This window comes from Dendrobates tinctorius, unplaced genomic scaffold (genome assembly GCF_039654945.1).
Source record: "Dendrobates tinctorius isolate UK_male_01 unplaced genomic scaffold, ASM3965494v1 ptg000019l, whole genome shotgun sequence".
Classification (NCBI taxonomy): domain Eukaryota; kingdom Metazoa; phylum Chordata; class Amphibia; order Anura; family Dendrobatidae; genus Dendrobates; species Dendrobates tinctorius.
This window is the reverse complement of record NW_027361687.1, coordinates 63,296,606-63,317,235: the sequence shown is the minus strand read 5'-3', so window position 1 is coordinate 63,317,235 and position 20,630 is coordinate 63,296,606.

The window sequence follows — 20,630 nt, the reverse complement described above, 5'->3', positions numbered from 1 at the left end:
ACGGGCTGCCTGTTGTGAACCGGCAATTAGGCTTCTGCAGTAAGGGAATTATCAATGCTGTGGCTGAAGCCCCTTACTCAGCAATATAAGACCCTTCTAGACTGCCAGCAAGCCGTAATAGCCGTACACAACGCGCTGCCACCAGTCACGGTTACTTAATTCACAGTGTTAAATTAAGAGGGTCCGTGGCAAACCCCTTGAATTAGTAGCGATTATCTATCAAAGGCGTATAGTTCGATTCTTAGAGCATGGAGACAGATCTAAATAATTTCATTTATTTTCCGAAAGAGGACAGTGATTACAGATAAAAGTTGCTATAAAATTGAGACATAAAATATGTACAGTACAGGTATAAAATAAAAGTGGAGAAAACAAAGAGATTACACTCACAGTTCCATATTGTTCCTTAGGCAGACCATGCGGCTAAGGTGGGTGGAGGCGGAGCTGCACTTCTCCGCTCATTGGGGTCCTTCTAGCACGACGACTTGAGCTGTTCTGAGCTGGTTTGCCCAGGAAATGCCTTATAGACTTTCCTATGTGACATCACAGAGAGGTGCATTCTGGGTTGATCCCACCTCTCTTATCCAAGTTATGTTTTGGCTACAAAACTTAGATTAGCTATAACTTTATGGGAGAAGCTGGTATGGACTCATCAGTGGTATCATGTTTCCCAGCGTAATGAGCCCATCAAGAAAACATCAAACATCTATGCGATATGACCGTCCATTTGGGCGCAAATCCTATCTCATGTTCTGGACAGGGTAGAACTTCGAAACATACGCGGTCTCGAAGCTGGGACCGCTCAGGTTACAAAAATATGATTTTCATATCTATAGGGTATTTGGTTCGTATGGTATAGTCTCTCATAGTTTTATTCGTTTCAAACAAAGAAGTTTTTCCCGCTCTGAAGAGGAGAGAAGGCAAATGGTGTGAGGAAGATGGTCTAGCTAATTAACATTCCTGCTCTTCCAGAGGAAGTGGCAGGGTTGATAAAACCTGGGGGGAAGGAATTCCTACTACTGAGAGTTTACAATGTCCTAGGATGGAGGATTTGTTAGCACATTGCAACAGAAAACATATCTTGCAGACATGGTACATCACAGTACCACTTCTCCTGTCCTGTATACTGGGTGTAATTCTCAGTATCTGTATTATTCTGTATATATACACTGCACAGTACCACTTCTCCTGTCCTGTATACTGGGTGCAATTCTCAGTATCTGTATTATTCTGTATATATACACTGCACAGTACCAATTCTCCTGTCCTGTATATTGGTTGTAATTCTCAGTATCTGTATTATTCTGTATATATACACTGCACAGTACCACTTCTTCTGTCCTGTATACTGGGTGTAATTCTCAGTATCTGTATTATTCTGTATATATACACTGCACAGTACCACTTCTCCTGTATACTGGGTGTAATTCTCAGTATCTGTATTATTCTGCATATATACACTGCACAGAACCACTACTCCTGTCCTGTGTACTAGGTGTAATTCTCAGTATCTGTATTATTCAGTATATATACACTGCAGAGTACCATTTCTCCTGTCCTGTATACTGGGTGCAATTCTCAGTATATGTTTTATTCTGTATATATACACTGCACAGTACCACTCCTCCTGTCCTGTATACTGGGTGTAATTCTCAGTATCTGTATTATTCTGTATATATACACCGCACAGTACCACTTCTCCTGTCCTATATACTGGGTGTAATTCTCAGTATCTCTATTATTCTGTATATATACACTGCACAGTACCACTTCTCCTGTCCTGTATACTGGGTGTAATTCTCAGTATATGTATTATTCTGTATATATACACTGCACAGTAGCACTTCTCCTGTCCTGTATACTGGGTGTAATTCTCAGTATCTGTATTATTCTGTATATATACACTGCACAGTACCACTTCTCCTGTCCTGTATACTGGGTGTAATTCTCAGTATGTGTATTATTCTGTGTATATATACACTGCACAGTACCACTTCTCATGTCCTGTATACTGGGTGTAATTCTCAGTATATATTATTCTGTATATATACACTGCACAGTACCACTTCTCCTGTCCTGTATACTGGGTGTAATTCTCAGTATCTGTATTATTCTGTATATATACACTGCACAGTACCACTTCTTCTGTCCTGTATACTGGGTGTAATTCTCAGTATCTGTATTATTCTGTATATATACACTGCACAGTACCACTTCTCCTGTATACTGGGTGTAATTCTCAGTATCTGTATTATTCTGCATATATACACTGCACAGAACCACTACTCCTGTCCTGTGTACTAGGTGTAATTCTCAGTATCTGTATTATTCTGTATATATACACTGCAGAGTACCATTTCTCCTGTCCTGTATACTGGGTGCAATTCTCAGTATATGTATTATTCTGTATATATACACTGCACAGTACCACTTCTACTGTCCTGTATACTGGGTGTAATTCTCAGAATCTGTATTATTCTGTATATATACACCGCACAGTACCACTTCTCCTGTCCTGTATACTGGGTGTAATGCTCAGTATCTGTATTATTCTGTATATATATATACACTGCACAGTACCACTTTTCCTGTCCTGTATACTGGGTGTAATGCTCAGTATCTGTATTATTCTGAATATATATACTTCCTAGTACCACTTCTCCTGTCCTGTATACTGGGTGTAATTCTCAGTATGTGTGTTATTCTGTATATATACACTGCACAGTACCACTTCTTCTGTCCTGTATACTGGGTGTAATTCTCACTATCTGTATTATTCTGTATATATACACCGCACAGCACCACTTCTCCTGTCCTGTATACTGGGTGTAATTCTCAGTATCTCTATTATTCTGTATATATACACTGCACAGTACCACTTCTCCTGTCCTGTATACTGGGTGTAATGCTCAGTATCTGTATTATTCTGTATATATATACACTGCACAGTACCACTTCTCCTGTCCTGTATACTGGGTGTAATTCTCAGTATCTCTATTATTCTGTATATATACACTGCACAGTACCACTTCTCCTGTCCTATATACTGGGTGTAATGCTCAGTATCTGTATTATTCTGTATATATATATACACTGCACAGTACCACTTCTCCTGTCCTGTATACTGGGTGTAATGCTCAGTATCTGTATTATTCTGTATATATACACTGCACAGTACCACTTCTCCTGTCCTGTATACTGGGTGTAATTCTCAGTATATGTATTATTCTGTATATATACACCGCACAGTACCACTTCTCCTGTCCTATATACTGGGTGTAATTCTCAGTATCTCTATTATTCTGTATATATACACTGCACAGTACCACTTCTCCTGTCCTGTATACTGGGTGTAATGCTCAGTATCTGTATTATTCTGTATATATATATACACTGCACAGTACCACTTCTCCTGTCCTGTATACTGGGTGTAATGCTCAGTATCTGTATTATTCTGTATATATACACTTCATAGTACCACTTCTCCTGTCCTGTATACTGGGTGTAATTCTCAGTATGTGTGTTATTCTGTATATATACACTGCACAGTACCACTTCTTCTGTCCTGTATACTGGGTGTAATTCTCACTATCTGTATTATTCTGTATATATACACTGCACAGAACCACTACTCCTGTCCTGTATACTGGGTGTAATTCTCAGTATCTGTATTATTCTGTATATATACACTGTACAGTACCATTTCTCCTGTCCTGTATACTGGGTGCAATTCTCAGTATATGTATTATTCTGTATATATACACTGCACAGTACCACTTCTCCTGTCCTGTATACTGGGTGTAATTCTCAGTATCTGTATTATTCTGTATATATACACTGCACAGTACCACTTCTCCTGTCCTATATACTGGGTGTAATTCTCAGTATCTCTATTATTCTGTATATATACACTGCACAGTACCACTTCTCCTGTCCTGTATACTGGGTGTAATTCTCAGTATCTGTATTATTCTGTATATATACACTGCACAGTAGCACTTCTCCTGTCCTGTATACTGGGTGTAATTCTCAGTATCTGTATTATTCTGTATATATACACTGCACAGTACCACTGCTCCTGTCCTGTATACTGGGTGTAATTCTCAGTATCTGTATTATTCTGTATATATACACTACACAGTACCACTTCTCCTGTACTGTATACTGGGTGTAATTCTCAGTATCTGTATTATTCTGTATATATACACTGCACAGTACCACTTCTTCTGTCCTGCATACTGGGTGTAATGCTCAGTATCTGTATTATTCTGTATATATACACTGCACAGTACCACTTCTCCTGTATACTGGGTGTAATTCTCAGTATCTGTATTATTCTGCATATATACACTGCACAGAACCATTACTCCTGTCCTGTGTACTAGGTGTAATTCTCAGTATCTGTATTATTCTGTATATATACACTGCAGAGTACCATTTCTCCTGTCCTGTATACTGGGTGCAATTCTCAGTATATGTATTATTCTGTATATATACACTGCAAAGTACCACTTCTCCTGTCCTGTATACTGGGTGTAATTCTCAGTATCTGTATTATTCTGTATATATACACTGCACAGTACCACTTCTCCTGTCCTATATACTGAGTGTAATTCTCAGTATCTCTATTATTCTGTATATATACACTGCACAGTACCACTTCTCCTGTCCTGTATACTGGGTGTAATTCTCAGTATCTGGATTATTCTGTATATATACACTGCAAAGTAGCACTTCTCCTGTCCTGTATACTGGGTGTAATTCTCAGTATCTGTATTATTCTGTATATATACACTGCACAGTACCACTGCTCCTGTCCTGTATACTGGGTGTAATTCTCAGTATCTGTATTATTCTGTATATATACACTACACAGTACCACTTCTCCTGTACTGTATACTGGGTGTAATTCTCAGTATCTGTATTATTCTGTATATATACACTGCACAGTACCACTTCTTCTGTCCTGCATACTGGGTGTAATTCTCAGTATCTGTATTATTCTGTATATATACACTGCACAGTACCACTTCTCCTGTATACTGGGTGTAATTCTCAGTATCTGTATTATTCTGCATATATACACTGCACAGAACCATTACTCCTGTCCTGTGTACTAGGTGTAATTCTCAGTATCTGTATTATTCTGTATATATACACTGCAGAGTACCATTTCTCCTGTCCTGTATACTGGGTGCAATTCTCAGTATATGTATTATTCTGTATATATACACTGCAAAGTACCACTTCTCCTGTCCTGTATACTGGGTGTAATTCTCAGTATCTGTATTATTCTGTATATATACACTGCACAGTACCACTTCTCCTGTCCTATATACTGAGTGTAATTCTCAGTATCTCTATTATTCTGTATATATACACTGCACAGTACCACTTCTCCTGTCCTGTATACTGGGTGTAATTCTCAGTATCTGGATTATTCTGTATATATACACTGCAAAGTAGCACTTCTCCTGTCCTGTATACTGGGTGTAATTCTCAGTATCTGTATTATTCTGTATATATACACTGCACAGTACCACTGCTCCTGTCCTGTATACTGGGTGTAATTCTCAGTATCTGTATTATTCTGTATATATACACTACACAGTACCACTTCTCCTGTACTGTATACTGGGTGTAATTCTCAGTATCTGTATTATTCTGTATATATACACTGCACAGTACCACTTCTTCTGTCCTGCATACTGGGTGTAATTCTCAGTATCTGTATTATTCTGTATATATACACTGCACAGTACCACTTCTCCTGTATACTGGGTGTAATTCTCAGTATCTGTATTATTCTGCATATATACACTGCACAGAACCATTACTCCTGTCCTGTGTACTAGGTGTAATTCTCAGTATCTGTATTATTCTGTATATATACACTGCAGAGTACCATTTCTCCTGTCCTGTATACTGGGTGCAATTCTCAGTATATGTATTATTCTGTATATATACACTGCAAAGTACCACTTCTCCTGTCCTGTATGCTGGGTGTAATTCTCAGTATATGTATTATTCTGTATATATACACCACACAGTACCACTTCTCCTGTCCTATATACTGGGTGTAATTCTCAGTATCTCTATTATTCTGTATATATACACTGCACAGTACCACTTCTCCTGTCCTGTATACTGGGTGTAATGCTCAGTATCTGTATTATTCTGTATATATATATATATATATACACTGCACAGTACCACTTCTCCTGTCCTGTATACTGGGTGTAATGCTCAGTATCTGTATTATTCTGTATATATACACTTCATAGTACCACTTCTCCTGTCCTGTATACTGGGTGTAATTCTCAGTATGTGTGTTATTCTGTATATATACACTGCACAGTACCACTTCTTCTGTCCTGTATACTGGGTGTAATTCTCACTATCTATATTATTCTGTATATATACACCGCACAGCACCACTTCTCCTGTCCTGTATTCTGGGTGTAATTCTCAGTATCTGTATTATTCTGTATATCTACACTGCACAGCACTACTTCTCCTGTCCTGTATACTGGGTGTAATTCTCAGTATCTGTATATATACACTGCACAGTACAACTTCTCCTGTCCTGTATACTGGGTGTAATTCTCAGTATCTGTATTATTCTGTATATATACACTGCACAGTACCACTTCTCCTGTCCTGTATACTGGGTGTAATGCTCAGTATCTGTATTATTCTGCATATATACACTGCACAGCACTACTTCTCCTGTCCTGTATACTGGGTGTAATTCTCAGTATCTGTATTATTCTGTATATATACGCTGCAGAGTACCATTTCTCCTGTCCTGTATACAGGGTGTAATTCTCAGTATCTGTATTATTCTGTATATATACACTGCACAGTACCACTTCTTCTGTCCTGTATACTGGGTGTAATTCTCAGTATCTATTATTCTGTATATATACACTGCACAGTACCACTTCTCCTGTCCTGTATACTGGGTGTAATTCTCAGTATTTGTATTATTCTGTATATACACTGCACAATACCACTTCTCCTGTCCTGTATACTGGGTGTAATTCTCAGTTTCTGTATTATTCTGCATATTATTCTGTATATATACACACAGCACAGTACTACTTCTCCTGTCCTGTATACTGGGTGTAACTCTCAGTATCTGTATTATTCTGTATATACACTGCACAGTATCACTTCTCCTGTCCTGTATACTGGGTGTAATTCTCAGTACCTGTATTATTCTGTATACATACACTGCACAGTATCACTTCTCCTGTCCTGTATACTGGGTGTAATTCTCAGTATCTGTATTATTCTGTATATATACACTGCACAGTACCACTTCTCCTGTCCTGTATACTGGGTGTAATTCTCAGTACCTGTATTATTCTGTATACATACACTGCACAGTACCACTTCTCCTGCCCTGTATACTGGGTGTAATTCTCAGTATCTGTATTATTCTGTATATCTACACTGCACAGCACTACTTCTCCTGTCCTGTATACTGGGTGTAATTCTCAGTATCTGTATATATACACTGCACAGTACAACTTCTCCTGTCCTGTATACTGGGTGTAATTCTCAGTATCTGTATTATTCTGCATGTATACACTGCACAGCACTACTTCTCCTGTCCTGTATACTGGGTGTAATTCTCAGTATCTGTATTATTCTGTATATATACACTGCAGAGTACCATTTCTCCTGTCCTGTATACAGGGTGTAATTCTCAGTATCTGTATTATTCTGTATATATACAGTGCACAGTACCACTTCTTCTGTCCTGTATACTGGGTGTAATTCTCAGTATCTATTATTCTGTATATATACACTGCACAGTACCACTTCTCCTGTCCTTTATACTGGGTGTAATTCTCAGTATCTGTATTATTCTGTATATACACTGCACAACACCACTTCTCCTGTCCTGTACACTGGGAGTAATTCTCAGTATCTGTATTATTCTACACTGCACAGTACCACTTCTCCTGTCCTGCATACTGGGTGTAATTCTCAGTATCTGTATTATTCTGTATATATACACAGCACAGTACCATTTCTCCTGTCCTGTATACTGGGTGTAATTCTCAGTATCTGTATTATTCTGTATATATACACTGCACAGTACCACTTTTCCTGTCCCGTATACTGGGTGTAATTCTCAGTATCTGTATTATTCTGTATATACACTGCACAGTACCACTTCTCCTGTCCTGTATACTGGGTGTAATTCTCAGTACCTGTATTATTCTGTATACATACACTGCACAGTACCACTTCTCCTGCCCTGTATACTGGGTGTAATTCTCAGTACCTGTATTATTCTGTATATATATACTGCACAGCAGTATCACTTCTCCTGCACTGTATTCTGGGTGTAATTCTCAGTATCTGTATTATTCTGTATATACACTGCACAGTACCACTTCTCCTGTCCTGTATACTGGGTGTAATTCTCAGTATCTGTATTATTCTGTATATATACACTGCACAGTACCACTTCTCCTGTATACTGGGTTTAATTCTCAGTATCTGTATTATTCTGTATATACACTGCACAGTACCACTTCTCCTGTCCTGTATACTGGGTGTAATTCTCAGTATCTGTATTATTCTGTATATATACACTGCACAGTACCACTTCTCCTGTCCTGTACACTGGGAGTAATTCTCAGTATCTGTATTATTCTACACTGCACAGTACCACTTCTCCTGTCCTGCATACTGGGTGTAATTCTCAGTATCTGTATTATTCTGTATATATACACAGCACAGTACCATTTCTCCTGTCCTGTATACTGGGTATAATTCTCAGTATGTGTATTATTCTGTATATATACACTGCACAGTACCACTTCTCCTGTCCTGTATACTGGGTGTAATTCTCAGTTTCTGTATTATTCTGTATATATACACACAGCACAGTAATACTTCTCCTGTCCTGTATACTGGGTGTAATTCTCAGTACCTGTATTATTCTGTATACATACACTGCACAGTACCACTTCTCCTGCCCTGTATAATGGGTGTAATTCTCAGTACCTGTATTATTCTGTATATATATACTACACAGCAGTATCACTTCTCCTGCACTGTATTCTGGGTGTAATTCTCAGTATCTGTATTATTCTGTATATACACTGCACAGTACCACTTCTCCTGTCCTGTATACTGGGTGTAATTCTCAGTATCTGTATTATTCTGTATATATACACTGCACAGTACCACTTCTCCTGTATACTGGGTGTAATTCTCAGTATCTGTATTATTCTGTATATATACACCGCACAGTACCACTTCTCCTGTCCTATATACTGGGTGTAATTCTCAGTATCTCTATTGTTCTGTATATATACACTGCACAGTACCACTTCTCCTGTCCTGTATACTGGGTGTAATTCTCAGTATCTGTATTATTCTGTATATATACACTGCACAGTAGCACTTCTCCTGTCCTGTATACTGGGTGTAATTCTCAGTATCTGTATTATTCTGTATATATACACTACACAGTACCACTGCTCCTGTCCTGTATACTGTGTGTAATTCTCAGTATCTGTATTATTCTGTATATATACACTACACAGTACCACTTCTCCTGTCCTGTATACTGGGTGTAATTCTCAGTATCTGTATTATTCTGTATATATACACTGCACAGTACCACTTCTCCTGTCCTGTATACTGGGTGTAATTCTCAGTATCTGTATTATTCTGTATATATACACTGCACAGTACCACTTCTTCTGTCCTGTATACTGGGTGTAATTCTCATTATCTGTATTATTCTGTATATATACACTGCACAGTACCACTTCTCCTGTATACTGGGTGTAATTCTCAGTATCTGTATTATTCTGCATATATACACTGCACAGAACCACTACTCCTGTCCTGTGTACTAGGTGTAATTCTCAGTATCTGTATTATTCTGTATATATACACTGCAGAGTACCATTTCTCCTGTCCTGTATACTGGGTGCAATTCTCAGTATATGTATTATTCTGTATATATACACTGCACAGTACCACTTCTCCTGTCCTATATACTGGGTGTAATTCTCAGTATCTCTATTATTCTGTATATATACACTGCACAGTACCACTTCTCCTGTCCTGTATACTGGGTGTAATGCTCAGTATCTGTATTATTAAGTATATATATATATATACACTGCACAGTACCACTTCTCCTGTCCTGTATACTGGGTGTAATTCTCAGTATGTGTGTTATGCTGTATATATACACTGCACAGTACCACTTCTTCTGTCCTGTATACTGGGTGTAATTCTCACTATCTGTATTATTCTGTATATATACACCGCACAGCACCACTTCTCCTGTCCTGTATGCTGGGTGTAATTCTCAGTATCTGTATTATTCTGTATATCTACACTGCACAGCACTACTTCTCCTGTCCTGTATACTGGGTGTAATTATCAGTATCTGTATATATACACTGCACAGCACCACTTCTCCTGTCCTGTATACTGGGTGTAATTCTCAGTATCTGTATTATTCTGTATATATACACTGCACAGTACCACTTCTCCTGTCCTGTATACTGGGTGTAATTCTCAGTATCTGTACTATTCTGCATATATACACTGCACAGCACTACTTCTCCTGTCCTGTATACTGGGTGTAATTTTCAGTATCTGTATTATTCTGTATATATACACTGCAGAGTACCATTTCTCCTGTCCTGTATACAGGGTGTAATTCTCAGTATCTGTATTATTCTGTATATATACACTGCACAGTACCACTTCTTCTGTCCTGTATACTGGGTGTAATTCTCAGTATCTATTATTCTGTGTATATATACACTGCACAGTACCACTTCTCCTGTCCTGTATACTGGGTGTAATTCTCAGTATCTGTATTATTCTGTATATATACACTGCACAGTGCCACTTCTCCTGTCCTGTATACTGGGTGTAATTCTCAGTATCTGTATTATTCTGTATATACACTGCACAATACCACTTCTCCTGTCCTGTACACTGGGTGTAATTCTCAGTATCTATATTATTCTACACTGCACAGTACCACTTCTCCTGTCCTGCATACTGGGTGTAATTCTCAGTATCTGTATTATTCTGTATATATACACAGCACAGTACCATTTCTCCTGTCCTGTATACTGGGTGTAATTCCCAGTATCTGTATTATTCTGTATATATACACTGCACAGTACCACTTCTCCTGTCCTGTATACTGGGTGTAATTCTCAGTATCTGTATTATTCTGTATATATACACTGCACAGTACCACTTCTCCTGTCCTGTATACTGGGTGCAATTCTCAGTATCTGTATTATTCTGTATATACACTGCACAGTAACACTTCTCCTGTCCTGTATACTGGGTGTAATTCTCAGTATCTGTGTTATTCTGTGTATATACACTGTACCGTTCCGCTTCTCCTGTCCTGTATACTGGGTGTAATTCTCAGTATCTGTATTTTTCTGTATATATACACTGCACAGTACCACTTCTCCTGTCCTGTATACTTGGTGTAATCCTCAGTATCTGAATTATTCTGTATATACACACTGCACAGTACCACTTCTCCTGTCCTGTATACTGGGTGTAATTATTGGTATCTGTATTATTCTGTATATATACACTGCACAGTACCACTTCTCCTGTCCTGTATACTGGGTGTAATTCTCAGTATCTGTATTATTCTGTATATATACACTGCACAGTACCACTTCTCCTGTCCTGAATACTGGGTCTAATTCTCAGTATCTGTATATATACACTGCACAGTACCACATCTCCTGTCCTGTATACTGGGTGTAATTCTCAGTATCTGTATTATTCTGTATATATATACTGCATAGTACCACTTCTCCTGTACTGTATACTGGGTGTAATTCTCAGTATCTGTATTATTCTACATATACACTGCACAGTACCACTTCTCATGTCCTGTATACTGGGTGTAATTCTCAGTATCTGTATTATTCTGTATATACACACTGCACAGTACCACTTCTCCTGTCCTGTATACTGGGTGTAATTCTCAGTATCTGTATTATTCTGTATATATACACACAGCACAGTACTACTTCTCCTGTCCTGTATACTGGGTGTAATTCTCAGTATCTGTATTATTCTGTATATACACTTCACAGTATCACTTCTCCTGTCCTGTATACTGGGTGTAATTCTCAGTACCTGTATTATTCTGTATACATACACTGCACAGTACCACTTCTCCTGTCCTGTATACTGGGTGTAATTCTCAGTACCTGTATTATTCTGTATATATATACTTTCTGTATATATATACTGCACAGCATCACTTCTCCTGCACTGTATACTGGGTGTAATTCTCAGTATCTGTATTATTCTGTATATATACACTGCACAGTACCACTTCTCCTGTCCTGTATACTGGGTATAATTCTCAGTATCTGTATTATTCTGTATATATACACTGCACAGTACCACTTCTCCTGTCCTGTATACAGGGTGTAATTCTCAGTATCTGTATTATTCTGTATATATACACTGCACAGTACCACTTCTCCTGTCCTGTATACTGGGTGTAATTCTCAGTATCTGTATTATTCTGTATACATACACTGCACATTACCACTTCTCCTGTCCTGTATACTGGGTGTAAGTCTCAGTATCTGTATTATTCTGTATATATACACTGCACGGTACCACTTCTCCTGTTCTGTATACTGGGTGTAATTCTCACTATCTGTATTATTCTGTATATATACACTGCATAGTACCACTGCTCCTGTCCTGTATACTGTGTGTAATCCTCAGTATCTGTATTATTCTGTATATATACACTGCACAGTACCACTTCTCCTGTCCTGTATAGTGGGCATAATTCTCAGTATCTGTATTATTCTGTATATATACACTGCAGAGTACCACTTCTCCTGTCCTGTATACTGGGTGTAAGTCTCAGTATCTGTATTATTCTGTATATATGCACTGCACAGTACCACTTCTCCTGTTCTGTATACTGGGTGTAATTCTCACTATCTGTATTATTCTGTATATATACACAGCACAGTACCACTGCTCCTGTCCTGTATACTGTGTGTAATCCTCAGTAACTGTATTATTCTGTATATATACACTGCACATTACCACTTCTCCTGTCCTGTATAGTGGGTATAATTCTCAGTATCTGTATTATTCTGTATATATACACTGCACAGTACCACTTCTCCTGTCCTGTATACTGGGTGTAATTCTCACTATCTGTATTATTCTGTATATATACACTGCACAGTACCACTGCTCCTGTCCTGTATACTGTGTGTAATCCTCAGTATCTGTATTATTCTGTATATATACACAGCACAGTACCACTTCTCCTGTCCTATATACTGGGTGTAATTCTCAGTATCTCTATTATTCTGTATATATACACTGCACAGTACCACTTCTCCTGTCCTGTATACTGGGTGTAATGCTCAGTATCTGTATTATTAAGTATATATATACACTGCACAGTACCACTTCTCCTGTCCTGTATACTGGGTGTAATTCTCAGTATGTGTGTTATGCTGTATATATACACTGCACAGTACCACTTCTTCTGTCCTGTATACTGGGTGTAATTCTCACTATCTGTATTATTCTGTATATATACACCGCACAGCACCACTTCTCCTGTCCTGTATGCTGGGTGTAATTCTCAGTATCTGTATTATTCTGTATATCTACACTGCACAGCACTACTTCTCCTGTCCTGTATACTGGGTGTAATTATCAGTATCTGTATATATACACTGCACAGCACCACTTCTCCTGTCCTGTATACTGGGTGTAATTCTCAGTATCTGTATTATTCTGTATATATACACTGCACAGTACCACTTCTCCTGTCCTGTATACTGGGTGTAATTCTCAGTATCTGTATTATTCTGCATATATACACTGCACAGCACTACTACTCCTGTCCTGTATACTGGGTGTAATTTTCAGTATCTGTATTATTCTGTATATATACACTGCAGAGTACCATTTCTCATGTCCTGTATACAGGGTGTAATTCTCAGTATCTGTATTATTCTGTATATATACACTGCACAGTACCACTTCTTCTGTCCTGTATACTGGGTGTAATTCTCAGTATCTATTATTCTGTGTATATATACACTGCACAGTACCACTTCTCCTGTCCTGTATACTGGGTGTAATTCTCAGTATCTGTATTATTCTGTATATATACACTGCACAGTGCCACTTCTCCTGTCCTGTATACTGGGTGTAATTCTCAGTATCTGTATTATTCTGTATATACACTGCACAATACCACTTCTCCTGTCCTGTACACTGGGTGTAATTCTCAGTATCTATATTATTCTACACTGCACAGTACCACTTCTCCTGTCCTGCATACTGGGTGTAATTCTCAGTATCTGTATTATTCTGTATATATACACAGCACAGTACCATTTCTCCTGTCCTGTATACTGGGTGTAATTCCCAGTATCTGTATTATTCTGTATATATACACTGCACAGTACCACTTCTCCTGTCTTGTATACTGGGTGTAATTCTCAGTATCTGTATTATTCTGTATATATACACTGCACAGTACCACTTCTCCTGTCCTGTATACTGGGTGCAATTCTCAGTATCTGTATTATTCTGTATATACACTGCACAGTAACACTTCTCCTGTCCTGTATACTGGGTGTAATTCTCAGTATCTGTGTTATTCTGTGTATATACACTGTACCGTTCCGCTTCTCCTGTCCTGTATACTGGGTGTAATTCTCAGTATCTGTATTATTCTGTATATATACACTGCACAGTACCACTTCTCCTGTCCTGTATACTTGGTGTAATCCTCAGTATCTGAATTATTCTGTATATACACACTGCACAGTACCACTTCTCCTGTCCTGTATACTGGGTGTAATTATTGGTATCTGTATTATTCTGTATATATACACTGCACAGTACCACTTCTCCTGTCCTGTATACTGGGTGTAATTCTCAGTATCTGTATTATTCTGTATATATACACTGCACAGTACCACTTCTCCTGTCCTGAATACTGGGTCTAATTCTCAGTATCTGTATATATACACTGCACAGTACCACATCTCCTGTCCTGTATACTGGGTGTAATTCTCAGTATCTGTATTATTCTGTATATATACTGCATAGTACCACTTCTCCTGTACTGTATACTGGGTGTAATTCTCAGTATCTGTATTATTCTATATATACACTGCACAGTACCACTTCTCATGTCCTGTATACTGGGTGTAATTCTCAGTATCTGTATTATTCTGTATATACACACTGCACAGTACCACTTCTCCTGTCCTGTATACTGGGTGTAATTCTCAGTATCTGTATTATTCTGTATATATACACACAGCACAGTACTACTTCTCCTGTCCTCTATACTGGGTGTAATTCTCAGTATCTGTATTATTCTGTATATACACTTCACAGTATCACTTCTCCTGTCCTGTATACTGGGTGTAATTCTCAGTACCTGTATTATTCTGTATACATACACTGCACAGTACCACTTCTGCTGTCCTGTATACTGGGTGTAATTCTCAGTACCTGTATTATTCTGTATATATATACTGCACAGCATCACTTCTCCTGCACTGTATACTGGGTGTAATTCTCAGTATCTGTATTATTTTGTATATATACACTGCACAGTACCACTTCTCCTGTCCTGTATACTGGGTATAATTCTCAGTATCTGTATTATTCTGTATATATACACTGCACAGTACCACTTCTCCTGTCCTGTATACAGGGTGTAATTCTCAGTATCTGTATTATTCTGTATATATACACTGCACAGTACCACTTCTCCTGTCCTGTATACTGGGTGTAATTCTCAGTATCTGTATTATTCTGTATACATACACTGCACATTACCACTTCTCCTGTCCTGTATACTGGGTGTAAGTCTCAGTATCTGTATTATTCTGTATATATACACTGCACGGTACCACTTCTCCTGTTCTGTATACTGGGTGTAATTCTCACTATCTGTATTATTCTGTATATATACACTGCATAGTACCACTGCTCCTGTCCTGTATACTGTGTGTAATCCTCAGTATCTGTATTATTCTGTATATATACACTGCACAGTACCACTTCTCCTGTCCTGTATAGTGGGTATAATTCTCAGTATCTGTATTATTCTGTATATATACACTGCAGAGTACCACTTCTCCTGTCCTGTATACTGGGTGTAAGTCTCAGTATCTGTATTATTCTGTATATATGCACTGCACTGTACCACTTCTCCTGTTCTGTATACTGGGTGTAATTCTCACTATCTGTATTATTCTGTATATATACACTGCACAGTACCACTGCTCCTGTCCTGTATACTGTGTGTAATCCTCAGTAACTGTATTATTCTGTATATATACACTGCACATTACCACTTCTCCTGTCCTGTATAGTGGGTATAATTCTCAGTATCTGTATTATTCTGTATATATACACTGCACAGCACCACTTATCCTGTCCTGTATACTGGGTGTAATTCTCAGTATCTGTATTATTCTGTGTATATACACTGCACAGTTCCACTTCTCCTGTCCTGTATACAGGGTGTAATTCTCAGTATCTGTATTATTCTGTATATATACACTGCACAGTACCACTTCTCCTGTCCTGTATACTGGGTGTAATTCTCACTATCTGTATTATTCTGTATATATACACTGCACAGTACCACTGCTCCTGTCCTGTATACTGTGTGTAATCCTCAGTATCTGTATTATTCTGTATATATACACTGCAGAGTACCACTTCTCCTGTCCTGTATACTGGGTGTAATTCTCAGTATCTGTATTATTCTGTATATATACACTGCACGGTACCACTTCTCCTGTCCTGTACACTGGGTGTAATTCTCAGTATCTGTATTATTCTGTATATATACACTGCACAGTACCACTGCTCCTGTCCTGTGTACTGGGTGTAATCCTCAGTATCTGTATTATTCTGTATATATACACTGCACAGTACCACTTCTCCTGTTCTGTATACTGGGTGTAATTATTGGTATCTGTATTATTCTGTATATATACACTGCACAGTACCACTTCTCCTGTCCTGTATACTGGGTGTAATTCTCAGTATCTGTATTATTCTGTATATATACACTGCACAGTACCACTTCTCCTGTCCTGAATACTGGGTCTAATTCTCAGTATCTGTATATATACACTGCACAGTACCACATCTCCTGTCCTGTATACTGGGTGTAATTCTCAGTATCTGTATTATTCTGTATATATACTGCATAGTACCACTTCTCCTGTACTGTATACTGGGTGTAATTCTCAGTATCTGTATTATTCTATATATACACTGCACAGTACCACTTCTCATGTCCTGTATACTGGGTGTAATTCTCAGTATCTGTATTATTCTGTATATACACACTGCACAGTACCACTTCTCCTGTCCTGTATACTGGGTGTAATTCTCAGTATCTGTATTATTCTGTATATATACACACAGCACAGTACTACTTCTCCTGTCCTCTATACTGGGTGTAATTCTCAGTATCTGTATTATTCTGTATATACACTTCACAGTATCACTTCTCCTGTCCTGTATACTGGGTGTAATTCTCAGTACCTGTATTATTCTGTATACATACACTGCACAGTACCACTTCTGCTGTCCTGTATACTGGGTGTAATTCTCAGTACCTGTATTATTCTGTATATATATACTGCACAGCATCACTTCTCCTGCACTGTATACTGGGTGTAATTCTCAGTATCTGTATTATTTTGTATATATACACTGCACAGTACCACTTCTCCTGTCCTGTATACTGGGTATAATTCTCAGTATCTGTATTATTCTGTATATATACACTGCACAGTACCACTTCTCCTGTCCTGTATACAGGGTGTAATTCTCAGTATCTGTATTATTCTGTATATATACACTGCACAGTACCACTTCTCCTGTCCTGTATACTGGGTGTAATTCTCAGTATCTGTATTATTCTGTATACATACACTGCACATTACCACTTCTCCTGTCCTGTATACTGGGTGTAAGTCTCAGTATCTGTATTATTCTGTATATATACACTGCACGGTACCACTTCTCCTGTTCTGTATACTGGGTGTAATTCTCACTATCTGTATTATTCTGTATATATACACTGCATAGTACCACTGCTCCTGTCCTGTATACTGTGTGTAATCCTCAGTATCTGTATTATTCTGTATATATACACTGCACAGTACCACTTCTCCTGTCCTGTATAGTGGGTATAATTCTCAGTATCTGTATTATTCTGTATATATACACTGCAGAGTACCACTTCTCCTGTCCTGTATACTGGGTGTAAGTCTCAGTATCTGTATTATTCTGTATATATGCACTGCACTGTACCACTTCTCCTGTTCTGTATACTGGGTGTAATTCTCACTATCTGTATTATTCTGTATATATACACTGCACAGTACCACTTCTCCTGTCCTGTATACTGGGTGTAATTCTCAGTATCTGTATTATTCTGTATATATACATTGCACAGTACCACTTCTCCTGTCCTGTATACTGTGTGTAATCCTCAGTAACTGTATTATTCTGTATATATACACTGCACATTACCACTTCTCCTGTCCTGTATAGTGGGTATAATTCTCAGTATCTGTATTATTCTGTATATATACACTGCACAGTACCACTTCTCCTGTCCTGTATACTGGGTGTAATTCTCACTATCTGTATTATTCTGTATATATACACTGCACAGTACCACTGCTCCTGTCCTGTATACTGTGTGTAATCCTCAGTATCTGTATTATTCTGTATATATACACTGCAGAGTACCACTTCTCCTGTCCTGTATACTGGGTGTAATTCTCAGTATCTGTATTATTCTGTATATATACACTGCACGGTACCACTTCTCCTGTCCTGTACACTGGGTGTAATTCTCAGTATCTGTATTATTCTGTATATATACACTGCACAGTACCACTGCTCCTGTCCTGTGTACTGGGTGTAATCCTCAGTATCTGTATTATTCTGTATATATACACTGCACAGTACCACTTCTCCTGTTCTGTATACTGGGTGTAATTAATGGTATCTGTATTATTCTGTATATATACACTGCACAGTACCACTTCTCCTGTCCTGTATACTGGGTGTAATTCTCAGTATCTGTATTATTCTGTATATATACACTGCACAGTACCACTTCTCCTGTCCTGAATACTGGGTCTAATTCTCAGTATCTGTATATATACACTGCACAGTACCACATCTCCTGTCCTGTATACTGGGTGTAATTCTCAGTATCTGTATTATTCTGTATATATACTGCATAGTACCACTTCTCCTGTACTGTATACTGGGTGTAATTCTCAGTATCTGTATTATTCTATATATACACTGCACAGTACCACTTCTCATGTCCTGTATACTGGGTGTAATTCTCAGTATCTGTATTATTCTGTATATACACACTGCACAGTACCACTTCTCCTGTCCTGTATACTGGGTGTAATTCTCAGTATCTGTATTATTCTGTATATATACACACAGCACAGTACTACTTCTCCTGTCCTCTATACTGGGTGTAATTCTCAGTATCTGTATTATTCTGTATATACACTTCACAGTATCACTTCTCCTGTCCTGTATACTGGGTGTAATTCTCAGTACCTGTATTATTCTGTATACATACACTGCACAGTACCACTTCTGCTGTCCTGTATACTGGGTGTAATTCTCAGTACCTGTATTATTCTGTATATATATACTGCACAGCATCACTTCTCCTGCACTGTATACTGGGTGTAATTCTCAGTATCTGTATTATTTTGTATATATACACTGCACAGTACCACTTCTCCTGTCCTGTATACTGGGTATAATTCTCAGTATCTGTATTATTCTGTATATATACACTGCACAGTACCACTTCTCCTGTCCTGTATACAGGGTGTAATTCTCAGTATCTGTATTATTCTGTATATATACACTGCACAGTACCACTTCTCCTGTCCTGTATACTGGGTGTAATTCTCAGTATCTGTATTATTCTGTATACATACACTGCACATTACCACTTCTCCTGTCCTGTATACTGGGTGTAAGTCTCAGTATCTGTATTATTCTGTATATATACACTGCACGGTACCACTTCTCCTGTTCTGTATACTGGGTGTAATTCTCACTATCTGTATTATTCTGTATATATACACTGCATAGTACCACTGCTCCTGTCCTGTATACTGTGTGTAATCCTCAGTATCTGTATTATTCTGTATATATACACTGCACAGTACCACTTCTCCTGTCCTGTATAGTGGGTATAATTCTCAGTATCTGTATTATTCTGTATATATACACTGCAGAGTACCACTTCTCCTGTCCTGTATACTGGGTGTAAGTCTCAGTATCTGTATTATTCTGTATATATGCACTGCACTGTACCACTTCTCCTGTTCTGTATACTGGGTGTAATTCTCACTATCTGTATTATTCTGTATATATACACTGCACAGTACCACTGCTCCTGTCCTGTATACTGTGTGTAATCCTCAGTAACTGTATTATTCTGTATATATACACTGCACATTACCACTTCTCCTGTCCTGTATAGTGGGTATAAT